Source organism: Cricetulus griseus, chromosome 3 (genome assembly GCF_003668045.3).
Source record: "Cricetulus griseus strain 17A/GY chromosome 3, alternate assembly CriGri-PICRH-1.0, whole genome shotgun sequence".
Classification (NCBI taxonomy): Eukaryota; Metazoa; Chordata; class Mammalia; order Rodentia; family Cricetidae; genus Cricetulus; species Cricetulus griseus.
The window spans coordinates 37062973-37077216 of NC_048596.1; the positions used below are offsets into that span (position 1 = coordinate 37062973).

The 14244-nt window shown below is 45.6% G+C and overlaps 1 protein-coding gene across 1 annotated transcript in view; it reads left to right on the forward strand.

Annotated features, from left to right (window-relative positions):
• The first annotated feature begins 645 nt into the window (after positions 1-645).
• Positions 646-14244, forward strand: part of LOC107976993 (tight junction protein ZO-2) — a 121658-nt gene continuing 108059 nt past the window's right edge. Inside the window, exon 1 of the mRNA XM_027406505.1 lies at positions 646-959. The gene's annotated coding sequence lies outside the window, so the exon portion shown is untranslated. The remainder of the gene's footprint in view (positions 960-14244) is intronic.

Genomic DNA, 14244 nt, shown 5'->3' on the forward strand with positions numbered 1-14244 from the left:
CATAGCGTGCTTTCACATCGGTAACCGTCACCATCTTCAGATTTTACAGTTCCAAACCGAAGCTCTGTATCTCGTAATCTTCCAAAGATTTTTAGCAGGGCTAGCTTAACTGGAAGGCGCACTTGCGCCCCAGGTGCAGCCGTGGGCACCGGGAGCATTCCTCCTTCCCAGCGGATTCTCCACGTGACTAAGCAGGCTCCGGGTTTAGCGCTCCGCCCTCACCTATTGTCCCAGGAGAGGAACCGGTATTTCCGGATTAGAGCCTCAGACCCAGTGATCCAGGGTGAGGGCGAGGTTGAAGGGGGAGGGGAGTGGAAATTGATCTTAAAACTTATCTTTCATCTGTTTCTCTTCTTCCCCAAACAAAAAAATCAACCCTCTCCCCTCCCCTACCAAATACACACAATGGCCCACAAACATCCACCCAGTGGTTTTAAAAGGTTGGCCGAGTTTTCCTTGCCCATACCCGAGAGAGAACTGAAGTCAGATCTGGACATGAATCAATAGACCCCGAGAATGGTTTTCGAGCCGGAAGCTCAGGGGGTTTTGCTGAGAAGGGAAGAGGCCCAAGCGTCACTCAGTCCCTGCCCCACCGCTGGGTGGCGCCGGTGAGACCTTCGCCCCCTCCCATCCCGACGTCCCGAAGTGGCGCGAGCCGAAGTAGCCTCTTTTTTTTTCCGGGTCCGGAGGAAGCAGGTGACGGCCGCCGCCCACCTACCCTCCCCCTAACAACACATACTTTCGATAGGCACTTTTTTCTTTCTCCTAAACCTCCAAACAGGAAATAGGTTGAGTCACAGGAGCAGCCGGTGGCCGAGGTCACTGGCTCCCGCCTGCTGGGGCAGCCCGTGGCACCCCGCCTCCGGACCAGGCGCTGCCCGCGCCGCGCCACCCAACGCCGGGGACCGTCGCCTCGCTGTACGCTGACTCTGCTGGCTGCCGCCGCCCGCCTTCTCCAGGCGAGTACCTGCCTCCCTGGCCCTCTCGGGGTGCAAGATTGCGCTGGAGCCGGGATCCGCCGCGGGGCAGTGTGCGTGGACGCGGGCTCTTCCTGTGGGGCTTGGAATGTGATTTATTGAGCGTTGCTTTCTGCCTGCTTCCATCTCCCACCCCTGGGCAGACTGGCATCATAGGGGTTGATTTAGGGACACCCGGGACCTGAGTGTACGCCACTGCTACAGGTGCCTGGCTCTTCCTTGTCCTTCCATGCCGGAGCATTGTTTCACTCCTGCAGAAGGCCTTTGGGTTTCTGTTGGCAGTGATGGTATCTAAGGGGTGGGTGGCCTGGATGGACGCGGCAGGAGAAGGCTGGTGACTGGGTGCATGTGGGGGCGATCCAGGCGGCCATGTGTCTCCCCACGCCGCGTACTGGAAAACTTGTGAAACATTTAATAAGTGTGTGTATACTTGGGGTCGTCCGACCCACTTGTAAGGGAGGAGCAGGGTTGTCAACACGCAGGGCGTTGTCAAGCTCTCCAGGGCTGCTTTCCACGGCTCTTCTTTGGGACTCTCAGTCAAAGCCGAGTTGGAGATCTTTATGTTGGAAAAAGGCCACTGAATGCCAAGCATTCCCCGAGCTTGAGAAGGGTGTTTTCCAGAGTGCTGCAGTTAGCAAGAAGGTTTCTGAGCTACTGTCTCTTGGTTGCCCGTGGCGCCTTCCCAGACCACAGGTGTGCGCGTTCTGCTGAGAGGCTACCCAGGCCTTTCAAAGTTTTCCTACTTGTCTAATTCATTTGAAAGAACCGTTCCCTGGTAAGGATCCTGGGACATTGCTTGGGGGCCTCTTGAAAACCCAGGTCTGAGGCCGCACCCTAGTCCTGTTACCCCGGGATCTATTTGCACTTTGACCTTTGGGAACCTTTGGCTCCCCGTGTCTCCAAGAAAAGTTGCCGGTGCCAAGCAAAGGAATGATTCACACCACATTCCCACCCAGTCTTAGATTTGAATGCTATTTTAAAAGTGGGGACAGACAGTACAGCTTCATTGGACCTGCCCACTCCACCCCAGAGTGATTGGTGCTTTGTTCAGATTGGAAAATATTTGGCTAGCATATAATCTTGCAGGTTGTTTGTGGATTTAAATTTTTTCCAGCAAATATACAGAACGTGAAATTGAGCATTTTAATGTTAAATACACAATTAGGTGTCATCAAATACACTTAGATTTATTCAGGGTACTGAGAATGCTGACTAGAAATGTAAGGCAAAACTAGAGTAGGTAGGCATAATAGAAACAAGTGTCCCAGTGTCTCTGAGTGGACAAGGCAGGATAGTAGCAGGATTCTGAGGTGTGCTTTCTATTAATGAAGACAAAGAGCCAGGAGGTTTCTTTGGTTTAGGCTGCCATAGAATGGAGTCACCCTGGGCTTTCAACCTGCACCAGTTAACCAATTATTAATACAGGTGATCTCTAATTCCTCATCCCCTAGATACTGAGAAATGAATTTGCACTTAGAAGAAAAATACTTAGAGTTTGGTGGTGCTCGCCTTTAATCCCAGCACTTAGAAGACAAAGGCAGGATGATCCCTGTGAGGGCAAGGGCAGCCTGGTCTATGTAGCAAACTCCAGGCCAGCCAAGGCTGCACAGTGAGACCCTGTCTCAAAACAAAAACAAAAACAAATCCTTTTTGTTTATTTATTGGGTGTGTGAGAGTGTGAGGGTATATGTGTGGGCTTACATGCCAGGGTGCTCCTGTGGAAGTTAGGGGTCAGCTCTGTGGAGTCTGTTTTCTCCTTCTACCTTGTGGGTCTTGGGGGTGGAACTACCGCCTCATACTTGGCTGCAAGTACCTTTGTCCATGTCCTGACACCGTGTGTGTGTGTGTGTGTGTGTGTGTGTGTGTGTGTGTGTGTGATGTGCATGCTGTATGTACCTGTGGAAGCTGGAGGTTGACATCTGGTGGCTTCCTCAGTTGCCCCCCACCTTATGTATTGAGACAGTGTCTCTCACTTGAACCCAGAGTCTGATGATTTGGTAGTCTGGCTAGCTGGCTTGCTCAGAGGATCCCTGTCTTAGCTTCCCAGCTGAGATCACAGGTTAGCCCCCACACCAGCCCGACATTTACTGTCACAAGTGAAGTTTGAATGGAAAGTGCTGTATCCACTGAGCTGTCATCTCCCCAGTTCCTTCTCTTCCTTCCTTCCCTCCTTCCTTCCTTCCTTTCTTTTCCTCTTTTATGTGAATTGGTGTTTTGCCTGTATTCCGTCTGTGCACCATGATCTGTGTAGCGCAAGGGGGCATTGTATCCATTGGAATTAGGTTTGGGGACTCAAACCTGGGTCTTCTGGAAGAACAGCGCCCGTGGGAGCACTGGGACATGGCTTCAACACTCCCTCCTTCAGTCTTTCATCACTGACTCCAGCTAAGTTTTGAAAGTTATAGTTCAAATGAACTTTGAGAAAAAGGTCTCTACAAATATTGGAGCCACAACAAGACTTGAGGGGGATAAAAAAGGTTTGATATAAATTTTCAAAATGCTTCAACCTGTTTTATTTTTAAAAATTATATACACACGTACATACATGCATACATAATACATGCATATATATTTTTTTTGAGACAGGATTTCTCTGTGTAGCCTTGGCTGTCCTGGAACACTCTCTGTAGACCAGGTTTGCCTCAAACTCAGAGGTCCACCTACCTTTGTCTCCCAAGCGCTGTCTCCCAAGTGCTGGTATTAAAGGCATCCACCACCACCTGGCCTATATATATATTACATATATGTTGTGTTGTTGTTTTGTTTATTCCAGACAGGGTTTCTCTGTGGCTTTGGAGGCTGTCCTGGAACTTACTCTGTAGATCAGGCTGGCCTCAAACTCAGAGATCCACCTGCCTCCGAGTGTTGGGACTAAAGATGTGAGCCACCACCGCCCGGCCTAAAATATATTTTTAAAAGATTTATTTTATGTTTGAGTATGTGTCTTTTTGTGGGTATGTACCCGACTAGACCAGAAGAGGGCATCGGATCCCCTGGAACTGGAGTTTCAGGTGTTTGTGAGCTGATTGGCTGGGTGCTGGAAATCAACTTCCAGGAGCAGGAGCAAGCAAGCACTTCCAACTCTGAGCTCCAGTCCCTTAGTTTTAATGTTCAGTGTGATGTTCCAATAGCACCATCCATAGTTGTAAGAATGTTTCTATAGCTGAGAAAAACTTTGCAGTGATGTGTTATTTGTTTCCAGTTGTTAAAATGTCCGGTTGGTGGTTTGAGGAACAGGGTTCAGAAGTCATTGTGATAGATCAAGAGCATGACTCAGAACACAGCCGGCCTGGGACTGGGTATTGGGCAGTTTAATAAATAACTGCACAGTGCCAGGTCCTCCATACAGGCTCTTTCTTCTTTCTGAAGCCTCATGACTGAGTGTGTTGAGACTGTCATCTGAAGGAGGTGATCACACAGAGGAAGGAATTTACAGCTTCCTTTGATTGAAAAGCCCCTTTGAAATTGTTGACGATAACTCAGCCAAGATCTAGCCAGAAAGTTCCCTCTGAAGAGGATTCCTGAATTCACAGAGTTCCAAACCTCTAATTTTTTTTTTAACTTCCAGCAAGGCAAAATGGAACGGATTTTCCCTTTTTTCCTAGAGTGTCTTTTGAGATACACTGTAGTTTTGTTTTATCTAGTATCAAACACTCTTTTGCAGTCCACAGAGAGGGGGAAAAATCCTTAGGAAAAAACACCCAAGGAATAATTTTTATTAAGAATGAAAACTTGCCAACTATTTGACTCACTAAATCAGTTTTAAGTATTGGAATATGTAGGTTTAGACACCTGTAGTGGTTCTATTATATAAACAGGCTTGGGAGTCATTTGGATAATTGCACACGTAAACACACCTCAAACAGACATGCAAAATAAAATATTGCTTGTTTGTTTTTTAAGTTAAAACATTTGTCGGGCAGTGGTGGTGCACACCTTTAATCCCAGCACTCGGGAGGCAGAGGCAGGCAGATCTCTGTGAGTTCCAGACCAGCCTGGTCTGTAAGAGCTAGTTCCAGGACAGCCTCCAAAGCCACAGAGAAACCCTGTCTTGAACCCCGCCCCCCCAAAAGCTGAAAACATTTGTATTATTTATTTTTATGTGTGGGCCTTTTGCCCACATACATATCTGTGCACCACATGAGTTTAGTGCCCTCAGAGGTCAGAAGAGGGCAGATGGTGCACAGACATACATTCGGACAAAACACCCATACCAAAAGCACACAAAACAACATCAATAATAATAACAAAGATTAAAAAAAAATCAGAGCTTGCCACTTGTACTCAGCACTTTTTTTCTCTTCCTCTTCCTGTTCTGCTATTCCTTTCTTTTTTCTTCTTTTTCTGCAACAAGCTCACTCTTTATAGACACAGCTGTCCTAGAACTCACTTTATAGAACAGGTTGGTATCAAACTCACATTTCCCTGCTTCTGCCTCCCCAGTGCTGGGATTAAAGGCATCTGCCACCACGCCAGGCCCCTTTCTTTTTTCTAAATGAATGCCTCTTTCTTTATACTGGTCTTCATGGAGATTTGGAAGACTGGTTTCTCCATTGGAAAGAATAAAGTGCTTTGATTTAGTGTCAGTAAACATTTGGTGATGACCCATTGTAAGCTAGAGATTTCTGAATATATTGTGATCCAATCTTGACAACCGCCCCAGAGGGTCCTCCCTCCCACGTGCCCTCCTTCCTCCTTCCCTTCCTCCCTCCTTCCCTTCCTCCCCAACAGAAATTGAGGTCACCCTGATCTTCTCACTTGAAACCATGGTTCTTTTCATCCTCCATACATGTAAAATTAGAAGTGTTTGGTTGCTGTTCCCACTTACTGCCAGGAAGCTAGACATCCATTCATTCTTCATCTGAATCTTCTGGAATAACAGATTCTGTATCAGGCATTGAAGTCAATTAAAAAAAAGCAGAAGTAAATTCCAAAGGAGCAAAGCGTTTTTTTGCTGGCACCCAATACCTCTGATGGCTTAGATTACGCTTTCACTCAACAGTGTCATTAATATATCCAGGCTAGTGCTTGGCAAACCGGCTCTGGGGCACTTTTATTACTGACATGGGTCAATAATGTTATTCTTGCATGCCAGCCTGAAGGTACTATCTGGTACTCCAAAAATGTAGCCTACCTACACATAGCTGGATGTGGTGGTTCACCTGTAATCCCATCACACCTGAGCTAGGCTGGAGGATGTGGATTTCTTTACTGGTCTGGAGTACGTAGCAGAGCTGACCTCTACTTCCTAGATGAGCCAACAGGAGCATATATCACAGACTCAGGGCTGCTGCATGCCTGTGTGTAAAATTAGAGGAATAATTATCCCCTTCCAGGATTGTAGTGAGGCCTCAAAAAACTCTTACGTGTAAAAGTGCTTGTAAACTGTAAAGTGGTAACAAAAGCTGCCTATTAGCTCCATTTGGGAGGGATTTATAATGAAAAGGAGATAGAAAAAGCCACACAGCTGCCTCACACTCTTTAATTTATCTAGCACTTTTTCAGTTAACAAGTCTGTTTGTAATTCTCTCGGTAGATTTACGCCAATTAAAAAGCTTTTTTTTTTTTTTTTTTTTTTTTTTTTTAAGAGCTGGGCATGGTGGCACATGTCTTTAATCCCAGCAAAGGCTGGCAGATTTCCGAGTTTGAGTCTAACCTGGTCTACATAGGACTGCCAGGCTTACATAATGAGACACTGCAAAGAGAGAGAGAGAGAGAGAGAGAGAGAGTGCAATTTTATGGAGATGATGTACCATCCAATTCACCTATTGCAATGCATAATTCAGTGTATATTCATTGTATAATTATTGTGATGTTCAATTTTAGAACATTTGTCTGCCTAAAAAGAACACCTTCTATTTGTTGGCTGGCATGAGTCAGTGTCCTTCCCCAAATGTCCCAAGGTAGCCATTGGTCTTTGTCTTAGTTAGGGTTTCTATTGCTGAGATGAAATACCATTACCAAAAGCAAGCTGGGGAGGATTTATTTGGCTTACACTTTTCTATCACTGTTCACCAAAAGCAGTGAGTGAGGGAACTCAAGCAGTGCAGGAAACTGGAGGCAGGAGGCAGAGGCCATGGAGGTGTGTTGTTTCCTGGCTTGCTCCTCATGACTTGCTCAGCCTGCTTTCTTATAGAACCCAGGACCACCAGCCCTGGGATGACACCACCCACAATGGACTGGGCCCTCCCCCATGAATCATTAATTAATACCCTATAGGCTTGCCTATAGCCTGATCTTATTGAGGCATTTTCTCAATTGAGGCTCCCTCCTCTCCAGTGACTCTTTATCTTGTGTCAAGTTGACATAAAACTAGCCAGGACAGTCTTTCTGTTCATAGATTCACCTATCTCAGGCATTTTTAATTTTAAATTTGTTTTTGTTTTGTTTTATGGTTTTTCAAAAACAGGGTTTCTCTTTGTAACAGCCCTGGCTGTCTTGGAACTCACTTTGTAGACCAGGCTGGCCTCAAACTGCAGAGGCAGAGATCAGCCTGCCTCTGCCTCCTTCAGTGTTGGTATTGAAGGCAAGCACTACCACTGCCAGGACCTGTTTGTTTGTTGTTTGAGATAGGGTCTCACTATGTTGACCAGTCTGGCCTTGAACTCTTAGCAATTCTCCTGCCTCTGCCTCCAAAGTGCTGGGATTACATTCAGGAGCCACTGCACTTGGCTACCAGACAGTTTTTATAAATGAGATTATACAACATATAGTCCTTCATGTTGGCTTCTTTTATTTAGCCTGAATTTTCAAGGTTTATCCTGTTCCTACCTTTTGGTAGAGCTGGAGATTGAGCTCTGGGCTTCACCCATGCTAGTCAGTGTTCTACCACTGAGTTATATACCTGGCCCCACTTGATTTCTTTTTATTGATGATTAATGATGATAATTATGTAGATACACATTTTGACATCCATTCATCTACATTTTGGCTAGAATGAATAATGGTACTGTGAACATTCATGTAGAAGTTTTCATATAAACATACATTTGTATTTATTCTTGGGTCTACTAGAAGTGGAAAATCTGTGGCAAGTCTATTGAATATTAGGATCTGTTAAGCTGGTTTCCGTAGCAGCTGCATCATTCTATCAGTACCAGCCATGTAAGCTGACTCTGTTCTTTGCATCTTTATACACTTGAACTGCTATAATTTTCTGTAGGGTGTGTGTGTGTGTGTGTGTGTGTGTGTGTGTGTGTGTGTGTGTGTTGTAAGTATGTATGTGTTCCTGTGGGTGCGTAGCATGTAGAGCCAGAGGTTGGTTTCAGGTGTCTTCTTCTATTACTTTCCACCTTATTTTTTTTTAAAATGATTAATTTATTATTATTTTATGTGTATGGGTGTTTTGCCTGGATGTAAGTACATCACTGCATACAATGCCATTGGAGACTGGAAAAGTGCATTGGATCCCTTGGAACTGGAGTTATATGTTGTTGTGAGCTACTGTGTGGGTGCTGGAAACGGTACTTGGGTCCTCTGAAAGAACAGAGGCTCTTAACCTCAGCCATCTCTCCAGCCTCTCCATCTTATTTTGTATTTTTTTCCCCCACTATATTTCTTTATTTGTTTTTGAGACAGAGTCTTTCTCTGGACCTGGAACTCATAGATTCAGTTAAACTCGCTGGCCAATGAGCTCTAAGGATCTGCCTGTCTCTGCATCACCCAGCCCTGAGGTTACAGACAGATACTTCACTGCCAGATACTTCACTGCCTGCGTTGTATATGGGTGCTGGAGATCCAAACTCAGGTCCTCATTTCTCTCCCCCTCCCCCCCCAACCCCCCCCCCCCCGTGTGTGTGTGTGTGTGTGTGTGTGTGTTATGTGTGTGTGTTTTCCATTTTCTGTGGTTTTAATTTGAGCTCTCTTAACTTGGCATGGAATGGTTTTGATTTATATTTCTCTGATAGCTAATGATGCTTATTATCTTTTTTTAATATTTACTTGTTTTTGGAGAGGATGGTAGGGTAGGGTAACTCTATTATGTAGCCCTGGATTCCTGGAACATTTCTGTGCAGACCAGTCTAGCCTTGAACTCACAGAGATCTGTCCTCTCTCCCCCTCAAGTGCTAAGATTGGCCTCCAATTCATATATAGATGAGAATGACTTTGATCTTCTGGGTCTTCTGCATCTACCTCCCCAAGTGCTGGGTTTACAGGCATGTTCTACGGAATGCATGCCTGGTTCATGTGCTGGAGACTGAACCCCAGGCTTTGTGTGTGATCTTTCCAGTAAATAATATCACTAGCTACTCAAGTGTTTCTTAGATTGTTTTTTCTTGGCATTTTTTCCCCCTTGAAAATTAGATAAAGAAGAAAACCCATTTTGAATAGATTCTTTGTTGAAGTGTAAGTAATTATTTTATTTTGTTTAACATTTCATTTACTTCAAGACCTGATGTAGTACCTGATCTTCCCAAAGATTTGACCAAAAGGTTAATGAACACACAGAGCATCTTTGCAGTGTGTATTTGCATGGGTAAGCAAGGACATATTCTATGGGCTGACTCAGTGTCTATAAAAATATTGTGCACCTGTCTTAGGGTCACTATTGCTGTGATAAAAGATAATGACAAAAGTAAGCTGGGGAGGAAAGGGTTTATTCAGCTTACACTTCATAGTTCACCATCAATGGAAGTCAGGATAGGAACCCAAGCAGGGCAGGAGTCTGGGGACAGCAAAGGTCATGGAGGAGTGCTGTCTACTGACTTGCTCCCCATGGCTTGCTCAGACTACTTTTTATAGCACTCAAGACCACCAGCGGAGGGATGGAACTACCCACAATGGGCTGGGTCCTCCCCCACCAATCACCAATTAAGACTGCCTATAGCCCAGTCTTATGGAGGCATTTTCTCTATTGAGGTTCTTTCTTCTCAAATGACTTTAGTTTGTGTAAAGTTGAGGTAAAACTATCCAGCATGACACCCATTCAAATGTTAACATTATAGGTGGTGACCATTTAAAACATTTTAATGGGGATGGGAACTTGAAATTTTTAAAAATGTAAAAGTTTAATAAAAGTACTTTTTAAATTCTACTTATTAAAACTTACAGTGAGGCTGGGGCTGTAGCTCAGTGGTAGGGTGTGTGCTCAAGGCCTTGCTTGATGAGTCTTGGTGGTACACAGCTCCATCCCAGCACATGGGAGGTTGGAGGCTGGAAAATGGAGAGTTCAAGGGCCAGCCTGGACTTCAGGGTGAGATCCTATCTCACACAAAACAAAACAAAAACCCAACACCAAAAAAAATAATAATAAAATAAAATAAACAACCCTTACACTGTTATACTTTAGAATCCTGTTAATACAATTTATTGAAGGGTATCTAGAATCGAGTGCCCCCAGGAGAGAAGTTAGCATATTTGTTATTTCCCAAGCTTCCTGGCGGGGGTTCTTTCCTCTGCTGTGTGGAACATGAATTATCTTCAAGTTGTATAATCAAAAATCAGTATTGAGTTTCCTGGTTGTCTGTTGTGTTTTATGGGGGCTTCGTTTATTGAATTCAGGTTTTGATTTCCTACTAGAAGAATAGAGAAATTAGCTGGATTTGGTGGGAGAGAGTTATTTCCTATTGAGAACTGCCTGGGACAGTGGTGGTGGACTGACTTGTGGACAACAGTGCAGGGTGTTCTCAAACATTAATGTGTGTCTGTAGCACGGGAGAGTTGGGGTAAAACACAGGCCTTTGACTAAGGGAGTCTGAGAATTGATGTCTCTAGCAAGCCCGTGCCCAGGACAGATGGTGTGGTTGACAAAACAGGGGAGCTTCTAGGCCGAGAGCCAATGGTTTGTGGGCATTTGGCAGTAGGATCGGAGTGCGTGAGATGGTAAAGCTAGGGGATGGTTGGGCTCCTGGCATTCAGGTGTTTGGTAGCATCATGAGCATTATGGAGGTAGGGCACAAAAAGGTCCCAACAACTGGGTGCAGGGAGGGGGCCTGGAAGGGAGAACAGGGGTTTCCAAGGCAGTAGAGGTAACTGACAGACAGAGGGTGTGACATGACCAAAGCAGCCAGCATCTGCTAGGTCCTCTAAATTCAGGAGACTGAGAAACCTGGGTGGTACTGGTTTCAGGGGAGGGTTTGAGCTGCCATCAGGTGACAGGTTTGGGGTATGTAGGTCCTGTCTTCCCAGCACTACTTCTGGAAGGCACACATTACCAAGGGTCCAGTTGAGCAGCTTACAGTCCCAGGTCAAGTGTGGACTTTACTTTCTGATATAGAGGGCCCTCTTGTCCTTCAGGCGATAGTCCCAGGACTCAGGGATGACTCCTGCCTACCATCGCTGACTGGAACCGAGGTGAACTTTTGGATCCCGTTGTGTACATGGTGTCTACATCACTAAGACCCACTCCCCTCCTGGCCTGTGCAGCTTAATAGCTTTAAAGATTTGTGCAGCCCTGGGCCCAGGGTTCTTAGCATAACTGGATATAAGCCGATTCTGAGAGTGGGTGCTGACATCCGTGAGTGTTTGTGACAGACCTCGTCATGAAGGTCACAAGGTTTGCTACAGGAAAGAATTCCCAGCAGGGTGGTGGCCCATTGCTCACAGTGCGCCCCTACCCTTCCTTCCAGGTTCACAATGTCCAGGCCAACATCCTCTGGTTAACTTGTATACTCCAATATGAAGGGATGCTTAGTATGTCTGAAGAGTCTCTTGGGTTTGGGAAAGAGGCCCTAGTCTGTCCTAGGCCCTCTTCGGTCTGAGCTAGCAGAGAGCAATCGTTTTAATATCTGTGCTTTACAGCTGCCTGGTTCTGCCTGTGGCTGAGCAGGGACTGAGTAGTTGCGACACGCTTTAGACATTCCAGTTTGGTCTCCCTCCTACTCAGGCCTTTGTAATATCCCCATGTTCTCTGTGGGGTGTGTGAGGCTCCTGCTTAGTGAACAGAACTGGACAAGGAGGGTTTTACAAGCCTGCTTCCGAGAAGTGGTCCCCAAGACCATACTCAGGTTTGGTAGGTTCAAGGGATTCACTGGACACAGCAAGTGGCTGTACTTGGGACTACCTTATTACAGGACACATATCAAAACCATCAAGGGGAAAGTGAATGGAGCAAAGGTCAGAGAAACCAGGAACCAGATGCACTGGAGTGCCCAGGGAAGTCCTGGCGGAAGTGTTTAATTCCCACACACCCTATGGGAAACAGTTGTGACCATCCGGAGAACGTGTTACCAACTAGGGAATCCCCTTAGAGGCTCTCAGCACTCAGGGATTTTGTTGGGGAATTTTTACATTGATGTCCTCTGCCTACCTGTGCCAGGTTCAACATTCAAACTCCTCAACGGGAGGCAGATATTGAGCAAAACCCACATTTTTGTTTAAGCATTTAGAGATAGTGAGCCACTCTAATTAGTTCAGTTCTGGGCTTAGGGAGCCCTCCTACCCATCCAAACTGTCAAGTAAGATCTGAGAGCAACTCTAGTTCTTCCTCCTCCTCTCTTTCTTGGAGATGGGGTCTTTCTATGTAGCCCAGGCTGTCTCAGAACTTACTTTGTAAGCCAAGCTAACTTCACACTTGTGATCTCCCAGGCTAGGCTTCCTGAGTGTTGAGATCGCCCATGTTCTTGACTGCACTCAGGTTTTTGAGGGCCAACCTTGTAAGTGGCACTGTCAAAAGGACAGCAGGCTGATCTGTGATGTTGGCTTTTGTGTGTACAGATAGGAATGAGACTAGAGACTGAAGGTGTTGGTGGAGCCCTTGAACTTGAAAAGGGGAACTATACAGGGTCTGTGTTTCGTGGAGGACAGAAACAGGCTTGTCCTTGGACCTTTATGATGACAGCTATGGTAACCTGGATGCTCTCTACAGAGACTAACAGTGGTGATGCTCTCTGGAATGGAGATGAAAGAACTGCCCATTCATTCTTTTTTGTTTTGAAATAGTAACTCATTCTGCAGCCCAAGCTGGCCTTGACAGCATGGCAGTTCTGCTTCAGCTTCACACATGCTGAGATTGTGTGAGCCATCATGCCCAGCAATTCATTCGTTCCTTCACTTCCTTCCCTATCTATCTATCTATCTATCTATCTATCTATCTATCTATCTATCTATCTATCATCTGTCTATCTTGGTTTTTTTGAGACAAGAGTTTCTCTGTGCAGCCTTGGCTGTCTTGGAACTCACTCTATAGACCAGGCTGATCTCGAGCTCAGAGATCCACCTGCCTCTCCCTCCCTAATACTGGGATTACAGGCATGCCACCATCCAGCCTTTTTTTTTTTTTTTTTTTTTTTTTAAGACAGATACTAGCCCGGGTGGTGGTTTGGTGTACGCCTTTAGTCCCAGCACTTGGGAGGCAGAGGTAGGCGGATCTCTGTGAGTTTGAGACTAGCCTGGTCTACAAGAGCTAGTTCCAGGACAGCCTCCAAAGCCACAGAGAAACCCTGTCTCAGAAAAACAAAAACAAAACAAAACAACAACAACAACAACAAAAACTAGACAGACACTCACTGTGTAATTCTGGCTGGCTTCAAACTCACAGATCTGTCTTATAAGTACTGAGATTAAAGGCCTGTGCCATCATCTTTAAATTAAGAAAAAAACATTTTATGGCTGTTTGGCCTGGATGTGTACCTGTGCACTCCCTGTGTGCCTGATGCCTGATGCCTGAGGAGTCCAGGAGAATGTGTCAGGATCTCCTGGAACTGGAGTTATTAACACATGGTTGTTAGCCGCCATGACAGTGCTGGAAATGGAGCTCGGGTCCTCTGGAAGAGCAGCCAGTGCTCTTAACCACTGAGCCATCTCTCCGGTCGTTATTCATTCATTCTTAATGTGCTTATTGTCGTTATTGCTGCTCATATGCTTGCTAGGCACAGAGCCTGGGTAATGGGTATGTAGTGAACACAACAGTCTCTGACCTCATGAGACCCATGTTCTAGAGGGAAATGAGTAAGTACAGTGCCAATTAAATCACCATGAGAGACCTATTTTAAGGTCCCCAGGCTTCTGTCAGGAGGACTGGAAGGCTTTAATCAGACTAACCAGGGAAGGAATCACGTCTCCAGTATTACCTGTGAGGCCTCTTTGAAGTCATTCATTCACATGGTGCTGTTCTCCCTTTAAAGACATGGGACATTTATAGCCGCTTCTGGAGGCTATTTTGACAAGTAAACAGGAGAGTGTAACTAGAACATTTATCTTGGTGACTGGCACAATGGAAATGTTCACTAAATGATGGTTTAGTGACAGCTAGCCAAGGGGAAGCTGTGTTTGTCACAGATGCTGACATCTGCTGAGCCCTTGCTCTGTGTAGCCCAGTTGGGAGGCA